Here is a 25,740-nt window from a genome sequence, read left to right as displayed (position 1 = left end):
TGCCCACATATTTATCTTTTCCTTCAGTCTCTGCTCTACTGGCAACTCTGAGCTGCCTCTTGTGGTCAACATCTGCCTTTTGTTGTTGGTCCTCAGGTGACAAATTCTCTTAGTTATCTGCCTGGAGACAGCAGTCCAGGTTGGCTGTTCCCAGTGTCAGCACTTTTGTGTACATTTTCTTCTGTGCTTCATTCCACTTGCTGAGAAGTTGGGGGTCATCAACTTCTGCTCTTTGACAAGAATTGTCTCTGCTCTCATCATGCTTTAGGATTTATCTTTGTGTTTCAAAGCTCTGCGGTAGTTGATGGGCCTTTCTTTGGACCCCTCCTGTGTCGTGTTCTTAATGCTTCTGAAATCATTCGCTTGGTGTTTTTTTTCTTGTTTGAGAACATTTGAGGCTTCTCCTGACATGTGGCCTGTTTCCTCTCTCTCCTTTTTCTGGGGCTCCAGTTACACTACCCCTGATCTTCCCTCATACCCTATGTGTGGGAGGCTCTTTCCATCACCACCCATCCTTGGGTTTCTCATGCAACAGTCTCAGTATTTCCTTCTGCTCTGTTTTCCTGTTCACTAATTATCTCTTCAGCTGCACAGAATTTGTTTTACAATCCAGCTATTATGTTCCTATTTCCAGTTAATATATTTTGTTATAAATTCTCTTAGAATTTTTCGTAGTTTCCAAAAATTGTCTGACAAAATTCTCAAAAAAGTTATTTAATTCCTTGAACAAATCAGTTATAATTATTTTAAAACCAGTGTCTTATAATGTCTTGTAAATATAATATCTAGATCTACTCTAGCTTTTTTTTTCTTGTCTTGATTTTTGGACAATTCCTTTTCCTTGTTCACCTGGTTACTTCTGATGAGTGCAGGACACTGTGGTGAAAACCTACGGAAAAATGTGAGGCTCTGGGAAAGTCTCATCTTCCCCCAGGGTTTCCTTGCCTGTGGTAGGCAAATATTAAACCGAGGGATTCTTATGGTGTAACTTAATGGTCCCACCCCTATTGGAACTGGTTTATTTCTGGGACCATTACTTGTAGGATGTCAGGGTCTCGATGAAAGCTTCAGGTGCTCTCAAGACCCTCCCTCTGATGGATGCCCACTGCCAGACCCACAAGAAAGCTCCTCAGCTGGTCCTTTCCAAACCAGCTGCTACCGAAAGGCAAATCTGGACACAGCTCCAGGCCCACGGCTTGGCTGCTCTCCTCCCCAGGTGCTGACCTAGAGGCTCTTGCTGCCAAAGTAGCTCTCAAAACCATCAAATATATATATTTTTTCAAATTATGTTCAGACTTTCTACCATAAGTAGAATAACCTGGGTGAGTCAGAAAAAGAAAATAAAATGTGAAGCTCTTCCAACCTGGATACCTAGGGGCACAAAGTGGTAGTGAGCCCCTTTCTTCTGTAAAAGATGAGCCCGCTGGCATCTCCCCAGCATCTGCAGCCACAGAGAGAGCTGTAGGAAGCACGGCGTGATGCACCTGCCTTGTGGAAAGGAGGAAGAGTGTCCTTCCTCAGCATTTGTGGTTCATGCCCAAATCCCGTTATGCTTCAACTTTAATGGGTTGATTGTGGACTCCCTGTCAATTCATTAACCAGAGGATATAGAAGGAGGTTAATAAAAGCAGGGTCTACACTTGCAGAGATGGCCACTGGTGGTGAAGTGGAGCTGCAAGACTGGGAATTTCTCGTGCATTTCAGTTTTCCAGGTTTTGGCTGCAGTGACAGTCCCCACTGCACATCTGTGGACAAGAACTGGGCCTTTATTATCCTGATGCTGATGAATGTGTGAAAACAAAACATGTGATTCACAGAGCAGCTCCCCTCAGGCTGCAAGGCTGACCCAGGACGGGCTGGAGGAGACGCAAGCCAGTTCTAGACAGTTCTCAGGAGGCCACTTTCCATAAGCTCACACCTGAGCAGCAAGTTTCCAGTTTCAAATTTTTTCTTTAGACCATGTCCAATTGTAATATAGATTGAAGAAGGGCCATAAGCTTTGCACAAGCTTTGTAAATGAACTTTGACATCCTTTAAAAAGGTATGTTTTTATATTGAATTCTTTATTCATTCAAGTATAAATTACCTCTATAGTTGCAAAAACTTATGACACAACCTGACTTTTTTTAGTTTCATCTCATTTATTTAGTGGTATGTGTGCATTTCTGCAAGACTAGATAAGTAAAAAATGAAAAAAATTTGGAAGGCCTCAATTCACAAAAATTAGATTTTAGAAAATAATCCAATTTGAGTTCCTCCTGAGTACTATCAGCTTAATTTGAAAGGACGTTAATTTCTCTAGAAATGAACTAGTTAATTAAGAGTTAGCAGGTAATTAATGTGCAGTTATATGCAGTGGTGTTTAATGAAAGCAATAAGAAAGGATCTATTAATAATCGGTATTTAAAGTTTCATTTGAGAATATTAAAAAGATAATCTGGTGTATTGCCAGATCAGAAGGAAAGCTCCTCGTATAGTTGGGGCAAATTTGGTAAAAAGTAAAAGTTAAAAAAAAAAGTGTTGGCATCTTTATGAAGTAAAGCTTCATATATAGATTCTCAATTAGTTTTTACTGGACATGAAATGAAACACTTGTTTTCAACTTTAATTCCTTTTTAATAAATCATCATCAGCACCTGGGCAAGTTTCCCAGCCACTTACCTGAACGCAGGTGGCTCCGGGCATGGGAGGTCCTGTTCACGGGCCTGCAGGTCTGGGCCAGTGGTGCATCTCGCTGGGGCTGCTGATGGAGTCTCTGGCTGCGTCATGCTCTAAAATGCTTGAAGTGAAGTCACAAAACATCAATTCTAAAAGCTTTTCAGACTAATCCTAAGTGATAAAAGTAAGATCAGGAAAATCAATCTTTCAATTAAGGAAATTTGAATATGTATTTATCTAAACATAAATCTATGTCTATGTGTATTTATGAATGTTTACATAAGTGTATAAAATTCTGGGAGACACGGAAAAATGTATCCAGTGGATAATGGGGGGATTATGTTGACTTTTAAAAATGTTTACAGTTTTCTTGCAATAAGCATATGCTATTTTTTATTAAAAAACATTCAACATCTAAAAATAGTTTACTGTTCATTCTGAGCCTGAGGTCATAGTCAGTGTGAAGGTCCTGGGACTGAACCAGAAATGGGGGTAATGTAGGATCAAGGCATCTCCAGGGAAAGCGGTCTGGTGGAGGGGTCATCTGATGCTTCCAGAGGGTTCTGAAAAGTTCTAAGAAGGCAGTAGGATTTCTGTGTAAAGCAGCCAACTCCGCAATCCAGGTGTTAAGGCGAGGCCACCGATGCCCAGGGAGTCCTCCAAAATCCTTCCCTTGCTGTCCTTGGGGCCACCCTCCCCGATCCTATTCTGCTCTGGGCCCCACCGTGACTCAGTTTCCTACCCTGGTGTCAGTACAGAGACTCAAACACCAGGAGCAGCTGCCCACAGCTGCTGCAGAGCCTTGGCCACCATGGGCTCTGCAAGGCCACAACCCGGCCTCTGCTGCCCCACAGCCCCATTGCACTCATGCGAGCTGCCAACAGGTTCCCTCCTCAGGGCCCTCCCACAACCCCCCTGCGTACCTGCAGTCCAGGGTCACGGGGTCAAGGTTGAAAGGCCTGACTATGACAGATGCATTACCCAGCACATCCTGAGGCTGATGGACTTGCTGGACAGTGAGTGTCCTCTGCAGACAATATGCCCACTCTGTTCAACAGAGAGAGATGAGCCTGCGTTTGAGGCCTTACCCAGCCGAGGCCACTTGAACGCTGGGAGGGGCAGAGAGGGTATGCCAGAGGCAAGGGCAGAGGTTCAGAGAGCTTCCTCCACCACAATTCTTCTCGTTTCCTAAGAAAAGCTGATGGGGAGCAGACGTGTGGTGTGATGCCCCCACGTTAGCTGCGCTTGAAAAATGCAAGACAGAGCCCTGGGCTCTGTTGTTTCCTCAGTGAAGACTCTTGACACAGTCTCCTTCTGGTGTTGAGTGTGTGACATCAGCCTGGGTCTGCCCGGCACATTCCCAGCCCCCAGTCTGCCATCCCCACTCCCTGCTGAGGACCCACTCAGTCTTCTTCTCAAGGGCCATGAGACTTGTTCAGACATGTTCCAGACGTCACAGTCGTGCCTGTTTAAGGATGTTCTACCTGCGCCAGGTAGGGTCACAGTCAATGAGGTGCATATCTGGCTGCATGTTCAAGTTGTACTTATTAAGGATCATTTCTTAAATTTCACGTGTAGACACAGCTGGAGGTCACTGTGGTCTAGGGCTGCCCTGAACCCGGAGCGTCCTGCCTTTCTGAGGCTTTACGAATATGGAGGACATCACAGACTTCTTCGGGCATTCACGGGCTGGCCTGTATGTTGGCATATAACGAAAATGACCACTTCAGATTTTGACCGATATCACCAGTTGTCTTCCAAAACAGTTTAAAACCATCCATAGTCCCGTCGACAAAATATGAGCACATGCATTTCCTATACATTTGTGATGTTTTAATATGAAATGAGAAACTGTATCTCTTTTATCATTATTTATAAATTGATTAGTGAGGCTGGGCCCCTTCACACATGTTAATTGGACATTTCTATTCCCTTTACTCTGAGTTACACACAAATATGCTTTATTCAATTTCCTTTTGGAATGCTTGTCTGTTTCATATTGAAATACAAAGATTTTTTGAATATCTAAATATTAATCCTTTGTGCCACTTCTTAGTGAAAGTGTGTCTATTTTATTTTTCTTTAAAAACAATTTAGGGGGCAACCAGGTGGCATAGTGGTTGAGTTCGCATGCTCAGCTTTGGCAGCTCAGGGTTCATGGGTTTGAATCCCAGCTACAGACCTACACACCTACACACCAGTCATCAAGCCATGTTGTGGCAGCGGCACACATGAAAAACAGAGGAAGATTGGCCCGGGTGTTAGCCCAGGGCCAATCTTCCTCAACAGCAACAACAACAGAAAGAATTTAACTTTCAATTTCCTGGGTAAGGTTCCCATGTCCCTTCAGTCAGTTTCTTGGTCCTGACTCCTGATCAAACACTGTTCCATTTGCTATGTCTGTTTGTCCCTTCTCTTTGCTTCTCTTTCTCCTCTTGGGGTGACTTGACCACGGTCTGGTTTCTCTTTGGTGTTTTTCCATGTGTTTCTGTTTCTCTTGTGGTTGAAATGTGGACATTCTAGGCTTTTTCTTCCTCTGGTTATTCTAAGTGTCTAAAACCAGGTATATTGTAAACAAATATCTTTCAAAACCAAGATTGAGTAATTGCCACTATATCCCCTGAGCTACAGAATCACTTCTGCATGATTTGACTCCACATTATTTACCATTTTGAAATAATCTTGGAATTCTAGTCCAGATTGCTTTCTTTTATATCCAAAGTATTATGCTATAAAGAATTTAAGAAAAATGCACATTCTAGGGTTTTATTACCACATCCTCCAAATCTTTCATGCTTCTTTATTTTCCTGCACTCCATCGTTTTGCCTTTCTTGCAATATATTCTGCTATGATCATCCTCTGAAAGGCCTCTATCCTCCCCTGTCTTTTCATGATAGTTGGGTTTGGAATCAGCCTTAAAAACCTAGGAGGCGATATTGTGTATTCCTCTGACAAGCTTGGAGATTTAGCAATTGAATCTGCAATCTTGACCATGGTCATATCGATAGTTACGACTTTCCCTGAATTAATCAAACATCTACTCACTTCTCCACATGCATTGGGCACAGTGCTCCAAGGGTCATGGAAACCAGATCGAAATTTCACAGTTCAGGTCCTCCTGACTGCACAGTGTCAAATCTTTACCGTAGATGACTCATAAAACAAACCTGCTTACAAGGGTTTTCAGGTCTAAGAATTAATACCGCATTTCACAAGGAGAAAGGATAGGGGAGTTTAAAAGGATATTTAAAATTCATTAGCTAAGTTTCCTTATTGCCAAAGTGCAGGTGGCAGAGAGAAGACAAGGTGGTGGTGGACACCATGCCCGAGAGAAAGTGTTTCACCTAAATTTTCTTGGAAAACCCTGGATCTCTGCAGGCCACTCTGTGAAGGTCCTTCCTCTGCAAATCAGGACCTACAACAGAATTTACTAGGCCTGCTTTAGGGCTTGACAAGGCACCTGGGGATGCTTGTGAACTGTGAGGCTGTGTGGAGCACAATTGTCAAACTACACTCTTTCAGGATCCATTTATTCCCGCATGGCAGGCACAGTGGACACTCACTGATGTGTGTGTTAGATCTGCTTTGCCGCTCCCTTGTGTCTCAGTTTTGTTTCCTCTCACCCCAGATCCAGATGTCTTCCAACAGGAAGGCGGTCTCTGGTGATCCGAAATCCAGTGCCTGCTCTCCCCTCAGCAGCAGCTGCAGGCCTCAGAGAAGCTTCAAAGCTGCTTCTGTTGACCTGATGTTTAACTTTGGTTCATTAACAGCAGACCCTGAGCTCTGATCCTTCTTTCTGTCTCAGGGCAACTGTGAAAGTCGCACAACGACCTCATGTGTGTGTTCACCCACATCCCAGATTCAGTTGGGGCACTTGGTGACAGGGGTAGGAGATGGCAGCCTCCTTTTATAGACTATGACCGTCTCCTCCCTCGTTGTGGAAGCAGAGCTCACATCCATGGGGTACCAGGAGGCTCTATGGGATGTTACACTCAGCCCAGGGCCAGGCCAGGTACATGTCACACTGAGAGCAGGTCTAAAATGACAAGTGACGTGTCTGTTCAGAGTACAGACAGTGACAGTGCATCACATCCAACTGTCATGGCAACAACATCAAAGTTCTACCAACCCATTTTGGTACAAGAACTGGTGGTATGGCTGCCACTTTTCCTAACTGAGATTCAGTCCTATATAGGGAAAATTATGGAGGACCTGTGGACTGACCGTAACTCCTTTCTGCCTGATGGAGGTGAGCAGTTAATCTCCAGTAGCCACATGAGTCAGGAGGCAGGTGATTGGCCACAGTTGCTCCACAAATTTGCAACCTGTCCATGAACTGACATGGAGCACCCCGTGTAGGTAAAGCCAATCTGCAGTAAATCCAGACCAGGGGTGTAATTTAAGGTCTGATGAATCCTTAAAGGGACATCTGGAGAGTCTCTGACTTGGAGGAGGGGTCTCTGAGAAGATTTACACCCTGGACAGGGCTGGTCTGCACAGGTGCATGAAAAATAGCTCACGATCCCAGCAGAGTTGCATTAAAATTCTGTAATTATAGCAACCCTCTCAAATACACCGTCTGCATTTTGTAGAGATGTATTTCCTGGAGATTCCTGAAAGTGCCATCAGTTGCAATCCCCTCCAGTTAATCCTTGTATCTGATACACTGCATAGAAAAGCAAGCCAACCCAACAGCAGCCTGGGACAAGGCTAGTTCTCTGAAGTTGCAGCTTTCACCAAATGCTGCTTGGACAACAGAAGGAAATAAGAGTTAGACGAAGCAAGTCTGTGGCCTGACAAGAGATGCCCCTTCAGAAAGAAGGAAAGACAGCTTCCCAGCACCCAGCCTCCTTCCCAGTGGGTATGTCCCAATCCTACCCTCAGAAAAGAAACTTATGAAGGGTCAATTCTTTGTCAAGATGATTAGAATCGTGTCGATTAAAAACCACTAGTTTGAACAGTACACAATCTATCTGCTTACTTTTCTCTTCTGGTAAACTCAACTTGATTTTGAGTTTAAAGAGCACAAATTGTTATGGAAATAGACAGAGCTCAGCTCTAATGCACAATGAATTCACAGAAAGTCATCCATAACAAGTAGACAATGTAGGCCTACTGTGAAGATAGCTGAAAGCAAGCTTTAGGATTACGGAGGGGAAGGGAAGTTGTATTTCAACAGTTTCCAGGAGTTCCTAATCGCCAGAGATATGGCTTTAAATTCACTTTGGGTTGGATGACTTCTTTGAGGAATGTCAGTCACACGGGCTCCTGAGTTTCATAAACATTTAGGAGAAGGTGTTATTGATCACAGTCCTGTTTCTGTGGCATAAAGGCCAGGTGAGGAGGGGATGTGTGGTGGTGTGTCTAATAACTGACCTCTAACTAACGTGGTGATGACTTTGTGCTTTGGGGTCCGTTGGAAGCCTGAGGTTGGCCTGTAGGTCATGGAGTGACCAGGGAGTCTACAAAGGCTGCATGCGTGTGAGGACATGAGTCCCAGGCTGTGAGAGACAAGAGGACCCCACACCCAATGCCCTTGTGCAGGTCAGCTTCTCTTACGAGTCTCTCTGTGGGACTGTCCAGAGCACATTCTCAGGGTCACAGGGTAAGTCTGTCTAGTGGGTTTCAGAGCGGCTGAGTACTCTCAGTGTGCTCTTTGGCTTCAAGTGGCACTCCCTCCCCTTGTGCGTTTGTGCACAAGTTTGCCTTTTTATAAGGACATCTGTCATGTTAGATGAGACAGGATGACCTCATCTTAACTAATTACATCTGCAATGACCTTGCATCCCAATAAGGTCACATTCTGAGGTCCTTGGGGCTAGAACTTCCACACATGAAACTTAAGGGCACAAGTCAGCCCATAGGGCTCACCCACACAATGCTGTGTTGAGGTGTGTAGCCTTTGCTGAGCTGATGTGTGAAAGAGACAGTTCACTGTAGCATTTTAGGTTCACTGAATTTCTGGGTAAACAGTGATATTTTCTGCTAATAAGTATAGTTTTGCTTCTTCCTTTGCAATGTTTATTATCATTTTAAATGTTTTTTCTAACGTCATTGGCTAGATCTCCCACAGCTATTTCATAACAGGGATAATAACGGACATTCTTATTTTGTTGCCAAGTTTGGTGGTGACACAACTGATGTCTCAACATTAGCTTTTCATTTCTGTGTATGTTTCAAATAATTCTAAGAAGGTATCCATTTCAGTTCATTCTCATTTAATAAACTTTGTTTAAATAAAGATTGAAAGCTGATTTATTTTCCTGAGGATGATTCTCCCCAACTTAACATCTGTACCAATCTCCCCCTAGTTTGTATGTGGTTCACTGCCACAGCATCGCTGCTGACAAGTGGTATAGGTTCAGGCTGGGAAACGAAAACCGGCCACTGAAGCAGAGTGTGCCGAACTTAACCACTAGGCAATGGGGCCAGCTCCAAAAGCTGATTTTTAAAATTGTTTTTCTCTCTATATAAAAGAGTTTGCATGTCCCTCTTTTAAACTACAAGGCCTCCTACCAGTTACTCTCCATCAAGCCAGACTATTTTCCCCATTATTGTCTTTCTATGTTTATTTATTTATTGACAGCTTCTTGAATTCACTAGAGTGCAGGAGGACAGGAACTTTGCTTCTTGTCCTGAATATTTATTGCCATCTGTGGGTGCAAACCATCATTAAATATGTTTAAGGGCTGAGTGGATGACATGAGGAGTGAGGAGAGCTTATAGAATGAAGGGCGCATCAGCCACCGTGACACATGGCTGAAGCATCTGCAGTGATGTCAAACCTCAGTGCTTGCTGCAGGACTGGTTCAATCACCTAAATGTTGTAGCTTAGGGCATTTGAAATGAGATGAGAAATTGGACTGAGTAAGACACCACAGTTATTTAATTAACAGCACATGAAGAGTAGCCTAAGGGTCATCTGCACATCCGAATAGTCCAGCATGTGGAGGCTCTGCTCACACTTAATTGGAAGCACACAGGAGATGCTCCCTTACTGTTAATCAGCTGGGAAACCAGGTCTTAGCAAGCACAGAAGGAGAGGAGAGAAGCAATGCTACTGCTCAGAATAAGGCTGAACTGAAGCTCAGGCAATGACTTGCATCCCAAAGATAATAATTATAAATTCTGGAAAATATTTTTAAGAGAACAATTTGCAGTCAGAGGAGGACAAAAGCAGGTGGAAGCTGGAGTATCACCCTGTGGAATAAGAAGGCCACGTGGGACAGGTCTCCCTTTACGTGACTTCCTCTTAGATTCCTCCCAAGTTTTAAGGTGTGGAGTAGCCAGAACATGAGCAAAACCCACAGTTTTCTCACCGGGACATGTCTGAGAACAAAGTTTTGGCTTGCTACAGTGGCTGGAACCTGAGAGGGAAAAGGAAAACCACAGTTGGGGGCTTCAAATTTTCTATAGGCTCCCCACAAATCCTTGGCCAATCTCTGAACTTTAAACACATGAGACTGAGTCCAAAAGCTGGGTGGAAAGCAAGATCCGTACTCCTGGGCCATCTGAGCTGAGATTTCAGCTGGCGCCCACCACAGAAGGATGGAACTTGGAGTTTGAATGCTGCCAAGTTAGAATGGTGAGTAACAACCCAGCTTTGGATGAAACACCAGATGGAACTAAGGATTCACACTAAAATTCAAGAAAAACCGATCCTTATCTTTTTTAAGTCCAAGGTGATCAGCCAGCAACTTAAGTGCCAGCTATAATAAAACAATGCCTCATTGCTCTTCTGAGGGAGGTAACAAAATTCAGTCTCTTCAGCAAACCATCCACAATGGTTAGTTTACAGAAAAAACAATTGTTACACATAAACAGGAAAAACTGGCCCATGTCAAGAGAAAAAATGGTCAAGAAACACAAGCCATAAGATGTCTCTGATTTGCAGTTAGCATGTGTTGAGGCTAAGCGGCTATTCCAAGTATTTTAAAGGACTTAAATGACAAGATGTCATGATGAATGCACAGATGAGGAATCAGCACAGAAATAAAAAGTTAATAAACAATCCAATGGATATTCTAGAAAAAAAACTGCATATAAGAAATTTTTAAAAAATATTTACAAACTCAAAAACCAATTGGAGGTGACAGGTGAAATTGACAGTGAATTGAAGCAGATCAAGAGAAATTATACAACCTGAAGAAGAAGATAGAACACAGAAGAATCACAAGCAGAGCATGAGTGACCTGTAGGACACAATCATGTGGTTGACATGCATATTCTTGGAGTTCCAGAAGAGAAGAGAGATTTGGGAAAATATTTTTTTTAAATAATGTTTGAACATTTTCCAGTTTCAGTGAAAAATATCAACTTATAGATTCCAGAAACTCCTCAGCAAAACCCATGCAGGTTTAATAAAGAGAACACCATGCCTGGCACATGGTAGTCAAGTAGCGGAAAATCAGATATAAAGGGGACATATGAAAGCTGCTGGAATAAAAAGACCATCACAAACAAGAACCATGATGACAGCAGACGGCAAAGGACCACACATTCAAGTGATGAAAGAAAAATAAAAGCAAAGTTGACAACGTGAAATTCTATATCCAGTAAAAAGTCTGTGTACATTCTAGAAGAAGGCTTAAGGGAAATGAACCCCAGTGGAAACTGGGATCTGCAAGCAGGAAAGAGAAGTACTCAAGTGTTAAATATAGAAAACATAAATAAATATTCTCTTAATTTCTTTAAAGTCAAATTTCTGTTTAATGCAAATAGAATCATATCTCACGATTCATAACAGAGGCATATATAGAACAGATGACAAATATAGCACAGAACAAATAAAATTCACCATCGCAAAATTCTTAAGTTTACATTGAATAGTATATTAATAACTCTAGGTAGCAAACACAATTTAAAAGCTTATAGGTAATAGGTTTTGGGGGAACTGAAACAGTTTTAAAAGAATATCCAAAATGCTAAGAAAGAGAAGTGGAAAAAACATTAGATGTGTTGAATTGAAACAAATAACAAACTAGTCCAGTCATATCAATAATTCATTTAAAGTAAGTGGTGTAAGCCCTTTAATTAAGAGCTATATTGTCAGGAGGAACGGAAAAGAAAGACTCAACTATATCCTACCCATTTTAAATACAAAGACAGAGGGTGAAAAAGAGAGAATGGGACAGATACACCGGGCACACAGTAGGCACGAGAAAGCTGGTCGGTAGTGTTGATATCAGACGAAACAGACTTTACCACAAGAGTATTACTGGAGACAAAGAGACATATTTAATGATGATGAATCATCACTTCACCAGGAAAACATACAAATCTTAAACGTGTGTGTGCACCTACTAACGGAGCTTCAACATATGTGATGCAAAAACTGTCATGACAAAGGGTGAAATAGACAAACACACATCACGGAGGGCAATGCCAACAGCCCTGTCTCAGTAATTAATGGAATACACAGACAAAATTCAGTGAGGGCACAAAATACATGAGCACGACTATCAGTCACCCTGACCTAATCGAAATATTTAGAACATCTCATGCAAAACTGAAGAATAGTCATTCTATTAAAGTAAAAATGGAATGTTCCCAAAATAGACAATGTGCTGGGCAATAAAATAAGTCTCAGTAAATTTCAAAAGGCTGGAGTAAGACATTTTATGCTCCCTGACAATAAAGGAATTCGTATGAGTCAATCACCATGAAACATGTAGGAAAGTACCCAATACTAACAAGTTAAAACATGCAAATGCACATGCACATACTCACACGCTCACACGCACACCTGCGCGCATGCACATACACATGAATGCACGCAAACACAATCCATCCGTATGAAGTCCCAAAGCAGGCAAATGAATCTACAGTGATACATTGAGAACAAGGGTTAACACTGAGAGTTGTGTTTTCCGGAAAAAGCCAAAATAAAACTTTTTAGGGTAGTGAGACATTCTGTTGACTGAAACATTGATTGTGGTACTGATTAAATGAGTGTATACATTTTCCCAAACTCATCAAATATATCAAATTGTGTAATTTGCTGTATGTAGATTTTAATTCAATAAAAATTATGAAGGAAACAAACTGAAATAAAAGATGGTTAACTACCCTCTATGCTCTTTTCTGTCTCGGTAATGGAAATAGTCCTTTGTGAATCACAGATGTACCTGCTTGGCACCAGAAAACAAACTCCATCATACTTCCAGGCAATGGCAGGGGCCAGTCTTGGCTATTGGAGTCACATGTCACTTTCAGTTTTGGGGACTACTGTTACTACCAAGGAGTATAGAAAAGAGAAAATACTTTGGATAAAAAATGCCCTTATCTTCTTTTTCAGTTTTGATTTTTCAATAGAGTTATAGTATAAAACGAATGAAAATAGTACCTCCATAAAATCTGCTCCAAGTGATTAAACACCTTCTTGCATGTTTCCTGGCTGGCCCTCAGGCTTACTTTCCTTTGCTCTCACTGCCTTCAGAACAAGATCCACATCCTCATGGATCATCCCTTCTTTAAGTTCTAGCCCCTCAGATTCCAGCCCACCGCAAGATCGCTCTCACTTCCTAGATGCTGCTGTCTCTCCAGAATCAAGATAATGTCAGTCCCTAAACTGAGGAACTATAACAAGGATATTGATGCCACATTGTTATGTTTGAGGAGGCCACTTATTCAACCCCGGGATTCCTCAATGTTGATGGAACATTTACCACCCTCTGAGTAACTCTAGGGATTAGGGAACAAAAACGATCATTCTGTGCCCCTCCCATAATAAAGTTTGCCACAAAATGCAGGCTCATTAAAGCTTATTTTATTGAATGTTTATACCATTATTAATGCTTGAGGAATTTATACCATTCATAAGATTTACTTAATAAACTTACCATGGCGGGGGGGGGGGTTCCTGATCAAAGAACAACCCACGTGAATGTTAGCAACACTAATTGATGTTGAAAAACCAACACCTGTTAGTAAGAGAGATTTCTGAGGTCCTGGGGTCAACCCAGTATTCTCGTATATTCTAAAATTTTCCTAGTACTCAAAAGTCTCCAAAATGTCTCTTAGAATGGAGAGAGCCAGTGATGTCTGATTTTGCTTAAAGTGAGTTCCCTAGATCTCAAGTACTGAGATGGGAACGGGTGAATCCCAGGATCTCATTCAGTGTGTTCCAAGGGTGAGTTACACAGAGTGAAGTCAGTAATTGTAAGTTGATATGGTTCTTCAGCTGGCCCAGCAATTGGTGATCCATCTCAGAATGACGCAGAGTCAACGAAGTGTAGGATTCCCAATGATGCACTGATCATTCCGGTATTGGAAAAGCCAAGCGTTTGGGGACAAAAAAATCATCATATGGCTGACACATGGACTTGAAGACACTCCTACCAGCCAGGTAGCTGTCACTGATGCTTTTCATTGATGAAGCCACCTTAAAGAAAGCTGTTTTACAGCGATTCTCTAAGAAAGTAAAATACTAACAGGAAAGGGAGAAAACATGTAACTGCTGTATTCCAGTGAGCAAAGTTTGTTGGCTTTATTTGCTGTTATTATTTTTGTTGAGTGTTGGGAGTTTACACAGGGGTAAAATGATCATGCTAATGATATTCTTTGTTACTATTCAACCATGAAAAGTACAAAATAAGTTCCAGGGCCAGCCCCGGTGGCCTAGTGGTTAAGTTCAGTGTGCTCCACTTTGGTGGCCTGTAATTGGTTCCCAGGTGTGGACCTACACTGCTCTGTTAGCAGCCATGCTATGCTGGCAACACACGTACTAAAAGATGGAGGGAGATTGGCATGGGTGTTAGCTCAGGGCAAATCTTCCTCAGGAAAATAAAATAAAATAAAGTAAGTTACAAATTTCTATAGCTACAGACATGTTAACTTGTTCCAGGGTATGGAAGGGATTAAAGGACGTACATTTGCATCTTCCAAAGAAAGGCGGGTAAGTCTATAAAAATGTAAAGGCATTTAAATTTCTGACAGTGAAAGTAGACCCTTTAGATGGGTCTTTGTTTTCATAGCAAAATCTCCTTTGCAAACCAGCCCCGACATTAATTTAAACAGATGTAAGTTTTGAAGGCATCTTTGTTGAAATGACTTTGACAGATGCTACTTTCATCAGTAAAAGCAAGGAAGCAAGGGCAATACAAATAGGCTCCAGCAGACTTCATTTGTCCACAAAAACTGAATCTTCTTTCTCTATTCATGATTGACAGTCTTAGACAAAAATGGTAGAGTGGGAATTAAAACACATTTTGATAGCAAATGAGCTCCAGTATGAAGAGTGTTGGTGTGTATCTGACCCACAGTCTGCAAGTTTCCGGCAGGATGCCGTGCAGCTTCATGCGGACTCAGAGCTCCCTCTCACTTGCCGATGGTCACACAGCCACTTTTCTCTCTTCAATCAGAGGCGTCTGGAAGGACAACATAATCCATTCTCAGTGAAATAATCTCAGTCCATTCTAGGGGAAATCAGGAGTCCTGCCTAGGAATCACCTTGCCATGATATGTGGAGCTAACATAACACTTTTTTTTTAATATTATATCTTTAAGAGAGAATTTCAAACAATCTGTTTCATTCACTGAACAAAAGAAAAGGAAAGAAAAAGAAGGGAAGAAAAGACTATTTTCAAGGCAATAAAGAAATGGCCATGTGCATTCTGTGCACGATCTGCCGTGAAGAACCACCAGCAAAGGCGCAGCAGGAACAGACGCCCCGAGGCAGAGGTTCCACAGGCTCGGGGAGGGGCTTAAAATCAAACGAAGCCAAACAGAAGCCTGAGTGATGGAATTGACCCTGCCACCTCCATAGCCCCACACACCACTCTAAACACTAGCAGACAGTAAAAGAGGATTAGGTGAAAATAACAGATAACTCACCAGCAGTGGATCTCTGCATCACTAGCCTCAACGCCAATGGAGGGACAGAACGTAGGGAGATAAAGAACATCTTCCAGGGAGTCACCAGGTGGAGCATCCAGCGACCAGCTCCCCACAGTCTCACACAACAGTATCTCTAAGTACTGGTCAAAAAGAACCACGTGCATTGAAGGACAAGGTGATAGAACCGCTGAAAGAGATGAAAGGGGAGCTCATGGACCACAGGAAAGAGTGGGAGAGAACTAGAAGCTGCAGAGACAAATGCTGCATTTATTGATTATGATTTAATGATTATAAAAAAGATTGTTGATGTTTCTGAAAAACATGGAGCAGAAAACAATGTTTAATGATTTCATTGAATAAATATTTTGTGAACTAACTTATGTCTCCAAGTTAAAAGGGCATACCCCTTCCCAGGAAATGAGCCATACAACACTTTCAGCCCAAGAACAACCTGGGTGTGAGCTGAATTAAGTGGGGAAATAATTATAAAATAAATGTAGAACTCAATATGCAAAGGGGAATCCCTGGCAAGTCTAGACGTCCCTGCAGCATCTATGACAGAAGAAATGAGAGCATTTTAGACACACTCAAGTTTCCCTAAATTATAGAGGAATCAGATTCAAGCTATGCAAACCCAAGAATCTTTGTTAAAATTACTCTGAAAAATTATGTAATACATAAAATAATAACTAAAGAATAGTGAAATCACATAAAATAATTGCAAACAAACTTGTACCCATCACTGTGAAGTAATTTAAAGTACACTAAGACCAAACTGTATGAATAATCAGTGCAGGACAGAAGGAAAACATCAGGCATCTTGAAATGCAAAAGTAAAAATGCCACCTGCACAAATCAGGAAAGGAAATAAAGGTTTGGTGGGGGTTACTTTTTCATGTCCTCACTTGTTACAGAAAATAATCAATGGGTACTTTCAAAATGAGAACCATTTGAAGAAAACAGCTCTAATCACTTAATATTTTGCAGCATATTTTCTTAACTATAGTGAGATCTTTCAAGAAATAATACCTATTAGGGTATTAGGGTAGATGGTTTTTTATCAGAATGTCACCAATTTTCTTTTTCAGAATTATTTCATTTTATTTTTTCTGTTAATTCAATTTGAATTTGCAAATTGTATTGAAAAACAAGCCTTAAAATCACATCTCAAAGGTATCTCTGAGTGTTCACCAATCTTTTCTTTAGGCTGTCAATATCTCTCTGTATCTCCTGCCCTCTCTCCTCTCTCTTTCTCCACAGACACAGGAGGAAGCCCTGCAGACCTCAGGTCAAGTTGTCCAACAACAGAATCAAGAGCTGAATAAAAAGGAGTTTCAAATCACTAATTTTTGGACTGGCTGGCCATCCATCCAACTAATGGATCATGTAACTATACTTTTCCTCAATTCCTCATCTACAAAGCATGGGGTGAAATAATAGGATCCTTTAGAGTTGTTAGCATTAAATAGATGGCGCACCCACTTAACACAGTGCCTACTACAGGTGGGGGCTCATTACAGTTTAGTTAGGATTAAGGAAAAGAAAACCAACTGCTTTACTTATTTATTTATTTCACTATGTTATTGAGAACATATTGGTTTATAAGATTGTATAATTTCAGAAGTACATTATTATGTGTCAGTTTCTGTATAGACTGCCTTGTGTTCATCACCAATAGCCTAGTTTTTATCTTTCACCATATGTATGTTCCCCTTTATCCCCTTCACCCTCCCTTCACCCCCTTCTCCTCTGGTAACCACGAATCTGTTCTCCTTTTCTATGTGTTTGTTTATTGTCCACATATGAGTGAAATCATAGAGTATTTGTCTTTCTCTGTCTGACTTATTTTTCTTAGCATAATGTCCTCAAAGTCTATCCATGCTGTCACAAGTGGCACAGTTTTGTCTTTTTTTTATGGCTGAGTAGTATTCCATTGTGTGTGTGTGTATATATATATATATATATACACATATATGTATATATTGGCTTCCTCACCCACATCTGGCCCCCACCCTGGCCAACCCCCTTACCAAATTAAAAACAAAATCATTCATTGTTATTTCTCCTTTGATATTCTTCACACAATCCTCATCTACAAATGGACTTTTGATTGAGTCTTCCCTAAGATCCTGCTCTGCCATTATTTTGGGGTTTTTTAATTTAATTTTATGTTCCCTTGATTGCATTTTATTTAAAATCAGCTTTTAACTTTCATCAGCTTCGTTCATATATATACACACACATCTTCTTTATCCATTCATGCATTGATGGGTACTTGAATTGCTTCCATGTCTTGGCTATTGTGAATAATGCTGTGGATGTGTAAACCTCTTTGAATTGTTGATTTCATCTTCTTTGGATAAATACCCAGTATTGGGATAGCTGGATCATATGGTATTTCTATTTTTAATTTTTTGAGAAATCTCCATACTGTTTTCCATAGTGGGCTCACCAGTTTGCATTCCCACCAGCAGTGTATGAGGGTTCCCTTTTCTCCACATCCTCTCCAACATTTGTTATTTCTTGTTTTGTTCATTATGGCCACTCTGATGGGTGTGAGGTGATATCTCATGGTAGTTTTGATTTTCCTTAATAAATGCAGAGAAAGAATTTGACAAGGTCCAACATCAATTTATGATTTAAAAAACTCTCAATAAAATGGGTATAGAAGGAAAGTACATAATAAAGGTGATATAACAAACCCACAACCAACATCATACTCAACAGTGAAAAACTGAAGGCCATTCATCTGAGAACAGGAACAAGACAAGGGTATCCACTCTCACCACTCTTATTCGACATAGTACTGGAAGTTTCAGCCAGAGAAATTAGGCAAGAAATCAAAAGGATACAAATTGTAAATTAACAAGTAAAACCCTCACAGTTTGCAGACGGCATGATTCTACAAATAGAATACCCTAAAGACTCAACCGAAAGATGGTTAGAAATAATCAACAATTACAGCAAAGTTGCAGGGTGCAAAATCAACTTACAAACATCAGTTGCATTTCTATACTCTAACAACGAACCAGCAGAAAGAGAAGTGAAGAATATAATCCCGTTTACAATTGCAACAAAAAGAATTAAATATCTAGGAATAAATTTAACCAAGGAGATGAAAACCTATACACTGAAAATTATAAGACATTATTGAAAGAAATCAAAGAAGACACAAAGAAATGGAAAGATATTCTATGTCCATGGATTTATAGAATATACATAGTTAAAGTGTCCACATTCCCTAAAGCAATCTACAGATTCAATGCAATCCCAATCAGAATCACAATGACATTCTTCCCATAAATAGAACGAAGAATCCTAAAATATATATGGTACAACAAAAGATCCTGAAAAGACAAAGCAATCCTGGGAAAAAGAACAAAGCTGGAGGCATCACAATCCTTGACATCAACATATACAAAGACCAACTTCTTTGTTTTATGACCTCAAAAACATGAGGACTCAACACTCATGTCCATGAGAAAAATGTTCTAACATCAGAACCATTTATGCAAATCTCCAGTCTTGAACCGCCGAATTCCTCACCTAGAACTAGTTTGTAAGTGAGCCCAGAACAAGAGAGAGGGAGGAATGAAGACTCCCGGGGAGGGGGGCAGTGGAGGGTCACACAGCTTCCTCACCCACATCTGGCCCCCACCCTGGCCAACCCCCTTCCCAAACTAAAAACAAAATCACTCATTGTTATTTCCCTTTGATATTCTTCACACAATCCTCATCTACAAATGGACGTTTGACTGAGTCTTCCCCAAGATCCTCCTCTGCCATTATTTTAGGGTTTTTTAATTTAATTTTATGTTCCCTTGATTTAATTTTATTTAACATCAGCTTTTAACTTTCATCAACTTTGTTCAGCAAACGTATTCATGGAAAAAGGAAGGCTGACAGCCAGATGTTCATCTTTAGCTGCTACACATGTAAAGATTCATGTTACCAGTCAGAGCCAGCAGTTCTGAACAGGAAGGTGCCAGTTCTCCAGAAGGAAGAAAGGAAGTTTCAGGGACAAGGCGGTAAACACTTGGAGGAATCATCCATGACTGTTTCTATCCTTATAGTACATTCAAAGAGAGAGAAAGGAAGAGAGAGGGTTTGGCTACAAGAGTTGTTTTCAGACTCTTGGCTGTGAAGGACTATTTTTAATTGATCATGTAACAGGAAGGGGGAAAAATCTGTAACAAGTAAGAAATTGTAACATTGGAAACAATTAAATCCTTCCAGTAGCATGTTCTTTAAATGTCAAGTAATTACAGATGTTAGGGAAAAGTTCAGGAAGCAAAATCACACGTCTTCTGATAAATAGAGCAGAATCTGGCTGCGTTAACCATGTTTGCACACATCCGCCCACCTCTTCAGCTGTAGAGCAGCGACGTCTGTCAGCCAGCATTGCTGCACGTAATCTTCCCCAGGCTGTGAATTCAGCCTATCATTATTTTATATATTTTATATACGTAGGTTATTTGACTTGCCCCTGAAAATTTTTGGTGGAAGCCCCTTATGTGTCTGCTGTTGGGAGAGGTGTACGCTTGCTCCCATAACGAGTTCCTTTTGAGGCTTGTTTCATTTTTTTGAGACGAAGTGTCTCCATGGGAGCCATTTCTGAGATTGACAGAAGCAGGTGCCTTCCTGTGTACCGTGGGAGTAGTACTTGTTCCTGACACGAATGGCATTGGTACTCATGCTGAGAGTGATGGGAGTGAGTTCATTCCTGACATTGGCAAGGGGAGTCATTCCTGAGACTGAATCTGCTCTTCTGCAGAAAACTGGAATAATATTGGTGTTTAGTGAGTATCTAATTATTTGTTATTCCCTGTTAATGTAATTAATAATTATTCTCTGGTAACAATTCTCTGCTTCCTCATCAGTAGGGCTTAATTTATGATCCGGCCTTTCTGAATTGAAAGACAGCATGTGTTGCTTTTAAGAATTGAAATCTCCTATATATTTTCAAACTAATAAAATATTTTACACTTGTGCATGAAAAGCTAGATCCAAGGGCACAAAATTGAGCTTGTATCTAAATCACCAAATATAAATCTGTGAGGAAATGCAGGTTCTAACTCCCAGCTGAGCTATAGCTTTTCACAGGTTAACCCCCTCCTCTCAAAATGAAAGCAATCCTCCTGCTTCTTAGAACCAGCCTTCTCCAATAACCCAGAATTAAATTTGCGTGGTTGTAGGCTTTTGTGTTTAAAACATTCTTCACTATACCCATGGATATACCTATCATTTCAATTCAAGCTACATATTTCCATAAAGATCTATTCCTTCCATCAAAAACACCTGATGTGAAGGCAGTCAGTCCTTTCATGTTTTTCTATTTAGCTGAACTAACTTGTTTCTGACGTCTTATGTAGAACAAACTCGAACTTCAGAACGTTGTCCCAATTGTACACAGAACACCCGTTTGCCCATCACTTAGACTCACAGATTGTTAATATTTTACCACATTTTCTTGATTTCTCATTCCCTCACCCCCTAATCTATCTACACATTTTGAAAGATTTTTGCCGAATAATTTGAGCATTATTTGCAGACATCAAGACTATTCCCCTAAATACTCCAGCACCTATCCCCTAGTAACCAGGACGTCCTCCTATGTGTCCCAGCTCCTCTGGGCACCTTCTCTTCTCCAGGATCCATCCCAGACCTGGCGTCGAGTTCAGCCTCCCGTCCCTGTGGTCCTCAACCTGATGAGTCCCACTGACTCCTCTTCCATTACATTGACATTTCTGAAAAGTCTAGGATCGTTGTTTTGCATAACTCCACTCATTTGGAGTGATTGTGTGCTTCTTCCTGATGACAGTCCGAACAAACAGTTGGGGCAGGAACACTGCAGAAGCAGCCTTGAGTTCTCCTCAGGCAACAGGGAGCAACAGGATGAGATTCCCCTAGTGGTGGTGCTGATGTTGCACATTTGGTTAGAGTGGTGTCTGCCAGGTTTATCTGCTTCCAAGTGCCTTTGACTCTGAAATTATTAGGCAATAATAAATATACATTGATTACATGTATATAATAAATATGCATGGTAAACATCACCTGTGGGATGGTATTTGGAGAGTGTGTGTTTATCTTATTCAACAATTGTTCACCCAGTGGCGGGTGAGTTGGGATGTGCAGGGGGCTTGTGCAGGGATGTGTGGGAACAAATAGCGCTTACTTCATCAGGGGAGGAGCTGTTGTGCTCAGACCTGAAGCAGAGGCCTGTGGGCAGGGATGTCCACTCATGGCTGGAAGACCCGCCTCGTCACACGACACAGGTGAAAGCTATCGTTTCAAAAATTAGGCATTTTTTCCTTTTACTAAAATTAGGACTGAATTTGCCTATTTAACTGTTTGTCCCACATGGATCCAAGGTAAGCTCTCCAAGTTTATTTCCTCCTACACATTCCAGTTATTAAATTCTGTGTAAGCAAATATTTTTCATGATACTTCAGTTGATGATAGGTGAAACCATTCATATAAAAGAAGAATCTATTCAAACCATCAAATAAAAACTCTTTTGAAGTTTAACATAGTTCTTTAAATCACCATATGCCTCTGAGGAATATGACTTCAATCAATATAGGCAAGGAAAGCATTTAGCTCCCAGGAAGGATAATCGATTACAAAGTCTATCTGAGAACTCCCATGCTTATGGCTAAAAGGCCAGGAGGGCTTTATGTGTCATGGTAAGTGATTTACTCGAGTAGAAATAAGGCAGAGAGGAATTCTACTTGCCTCTGCTTGCAGAGAGGGTGGAAGGGCTTTGCTCCCATCCTGACAGCAGCCACGCTGGATAAACTAGAGTCACCCGAGTCCACTCGACACCCAAGGTGACAAGGAAAGCAGGTGGCCAGAGACCTGAGAAACGTTGGCCCTCCAGGAGGGTGAAGGCAACACGTGCATCTTGAAAGTGGTGAGAAGATGAGCTGAAATGTTTGACCCCTGGCCACAGACCACGTGGACCCAGGAGAGGCTTTAGAAACCCTGGGGGCCACACACAGCGGGGTGTGCAGCCTCTCTGGGCTCTTCTACCAAGACTCAAAGGGACCTGTACCACCTTGGGGCAAGTGGGGCTGGAGGCACCTCCACCGGGGAGAGGCCCAATGGCCCACCCCACCCCTTCTCCTGTGGGGACATCTGCTGAAGAAAGAAAGCTGTTACCTGGCACCAATGGGTCAGTTCCCTAAGGAGATTAATTCCAAACGCATGTGTGTAACAACAGAGCTTCTGACAGCACGGAGCAAAAACAAGGACTGATGGAGAGAGAGGCGAATCAGTTACAGTTGGAGCTCTCAGCGCCCTGTTGCTAATCAATGCACCAACTGGATAGAAAACCATCAAGGATGGAGAAGAAGCAAGGAACACCATCAGCCAACTGGACCTCCTCATCTGAAGGACATTTCCAGAACAACCCACTGACAACAGCAGGATGCACTTCCTCCAAGTGCACTGGATCTATTCCCAGGACACACCACCTTCAATGCCATAAAACAAAACTGAGAAAATTTTACAAAGTTGAAATCATACCAAGTATGTTCTCTAATCAGGACGGAATTAAATTAGAAACTGGTTAACAGAAAGACATCTGGAAAATCCTCAAATGTTTGAAAATTAAGTGACCCTGTTCTCAATAATCCATGAGTCAAAGAGGAAGCGAGAGGGAATAGAGAGCATCTCAGAGGAGGGAACCTGAGGACACAGGTGCCTTGCTGCTCAGAGGACCATGTCGGCACCCACTGCTTACAGTGGAAAACATGCAAAATCAGTTCTTGAAGATTCCACCCTATACACTAGTAGGAGAGAAGAAATTAACCCAAAGCACCAGAAAGAAGAAGTTAACAGAGAGAAGAACAGAAATCAATTAAATTGACATAGAAAGGTACTAGAGAAAATCAGTGAAACAGAAAGCTGATTTTTTAATAAAGATCCATAGAGTTGAAAAATGTCTAGCCAGACTGATAATGAAAAGATGAGAGAAGAGACAAATTAAAAATATCAAGATTGAAAGAAGAGGTTTTACTAGATATTTTACCAGGGCTTTCAGATGAAATAGGGCACACCCAGGTAAATTTTAACTTCAAATAACAATACATATGGGACAAACTCACACTGACAAACGACTTGTTTTTGTATCTGAAGTTCAATCATCATCATTATTATTATTACTATTAATTATTATACTAAGTCTGGCAACTGTACATACTATGGGCATTTAAATGACAGTGAGTTAATATTATGAAACTTTATGCCAATACATGTGATAACTTAGACAAAACGTACAAATTCCCTGAAAGACAAAAATTTCCAAAGTCCACTCACAAAGAAACATCTCTCCTATCTATTAGAGGAACTGAGTTTGTACTTAAAATCCTTTCAACTAAGATATTCATGGTCAATCTGGTTTCACTGGAAAATTCTAATAAATAATCATAGAAGAAAGAAAATCAGTGCTTGAGAAATTCTTCCAGAAAACAGAAGAGAAAGGAATGCTTCCCAATAACTTATGGGAAGCCAGCATTACCCTGATTAAAAAAAAAAAAAAAGCAGACAAATACATTATAAGAAAATTATAGCTATATGTCCTCATAAAGACATTGCAAAATCTTTAATATTATTAAATAAAACCTGATAATACATAAGAAACATATGACCAAGTGAGGTTCATTCTGAGAATGTAAGGTTGTTTTTTAATTCATCATATTAACAGACTAAAAAAGAAAAATAACGTGGCTATTTTGAAATGTAAAGAAAAAGCACTGGAAAAAATTCAACGTCCATTTATGACAAAAACATGCAAACTAGAAAGAAAATGGAAGTTTCTTAACCTGAGGAAGAGCATCCATGAAGTCCCACAGCTGACCTCACATGCTGTGGTGTAAAACCAGGACCACGAAGGACGTCTGTCTCACTCTTCCTACCGAGCATTGTACCACGAGGTTCTAGCCAGTACAACACGGCAAGAAAAAGGAATAGCAGGCATTCAGATTGGAAGGGGAAAATTAAAATTATCTATACTTGCAGACAACATGATCGTCTGGGTTGGAAATATTAAATTAGCAGTAGAACTAACAAGTGATTCTGACGAGTTTGCAGGATACAAAGTGGAGATAGAAAAATTAACTGTAATTCTACATGGTATCAACGAACAATGTGAAATCGAAATTTAAGCATACGATTTTGAATAGTACCAAAAACACCTTGAAATACTTAGGTATAAATGTTAATAAAAGTATGTATAAGGTCTGCATGCCAAAAACTGCAAAATACTGATACAGGATAACAGACAAAACCTAAATAAAGGGAAAGAAATATTTTATTCATGGATTGGAAGTCACCATACTTTGAAGACATCAATTTGTCCCAAATTAACGTATAGACTCAGCACAATCACCATAAGCATACGAGCAGGATTTTCTTGTAAAAATTGACAAGTTCATCTAAATTTATACAACAAAGCAAAGAACCTAGAACAGCCAAAATGATTTTCAAAAAGGAGAAGGAAGTAAGACTGACCCTACCTGATTTCAAAACTTAGGATAAAGCCACAAGAATCAGTATGTGTGGTATTGGCAAGTGGGTAGACACATAGGGCAAAAGAGAATTGAAGGTCCACAGACAGACCCCCACAGACGGGGGCGGCTGACTTCCGACAGCGACAGAGAGACCATTCGGGGAGAAATGGCGACACTTTCAGATCCAGAAATCTATGCGCAGAACGCCTGTCCAGATCTCCTAGGGGTGCAGCTCCCAGTTAAGACGTCGGTGACATGCAGCTGTGTTCCCTCCCGCAATGAGAAGGGAGAAGGGGGGGGCACACAGAAAGAGGATAGACAGAGAGGACGAGAATAAATGGCGATGTCAGCTCTCACAGCCTGAGGCGGCTGCTTCCTCCACATTCCCGTTTGAGGTCCATCAATCACCTGCAGGTCCTTGAGTATCAGGGGGCACTGGTTTCTAAGCATGTTTGATTTTTTAAAGGAGGTGATAACACACTAAGTAGATGCTAGCTCAGTTTATCCTTTTTGAGTTATTTTCAGGGTAGAAACAGGTTGACCATATCAAGGCATGCAAATCACATCATCTTTTTCTTTCTCTCCTCTTTTTTTTTTTTTTCTTTTCCCTAATTCTCAACCAAAATTCCTAACATCTCAAGAGGGTTGACTGGATATTTGCTACTCTTATATTATACACTAAAAATACAGAAGTAAGATAAAAGTTCTGTTCAGTTATATGCGCTGCCTGGT

At 41.0% G+C, this 25,740-nt stretch overlaps 1 protein-coding gene across 7 annotated transcripts in view; it reads right to left on the bottom strand.

Moving 5' to 3' along the window:
* LOC106781265 (uncharacterized) overlaps window positions 1-25,740 on the bottom strand; it is a 135,550-nt gene that overhangs the window by 70,598 nt on the left and 39,212 nt on the right. For 3 of the 7 annotated variants that reach the window (XR_011436181.1, XR_011436184.1, XR_011436180.1), the window contains 2 exons: window positions 15,494-15,683; window positions 11,345-15,027 (listed from right to left, as the gene is read on the bottom strand). The gene's annotated coding sequence lies outside the window, so the exon portion shown is untranslated. Of the gene's footprint in view, window positions 1-2,661; window positions 2,780-3,581; window positions 4,353-11,344; window positions 15,028-15,493; window positions 15,684-17,948; window positions 18,085-24,321; window positions 24,436-25,740 lie in introns of those variants that run through there. The other 4 variants (XM_070259647.1, XR_011436182.1, XR_011436183.1 and 1 more) reach the window with 4 other exon arrangements.

The sequence above is a fragment of the Equus caballus genome, unplaced genomic scaffold (genome assembly GCF_041296265.1).
Source record: "Equus caballus isolate H_3958 breed thoroughbred unplaced genomic scaffold, TB-T2T haplotype2-0000440, whole genome shotgun sequence".
Taxonomy (NCBI): Eukaryota; Metazoa; Chordata; class Mammalia; order Perissodactyla; family Equidae; genus Equus; species Equus caballus.
This window is presented reverse-complemented; position numbering and strand designations above follow the sequence as displayed.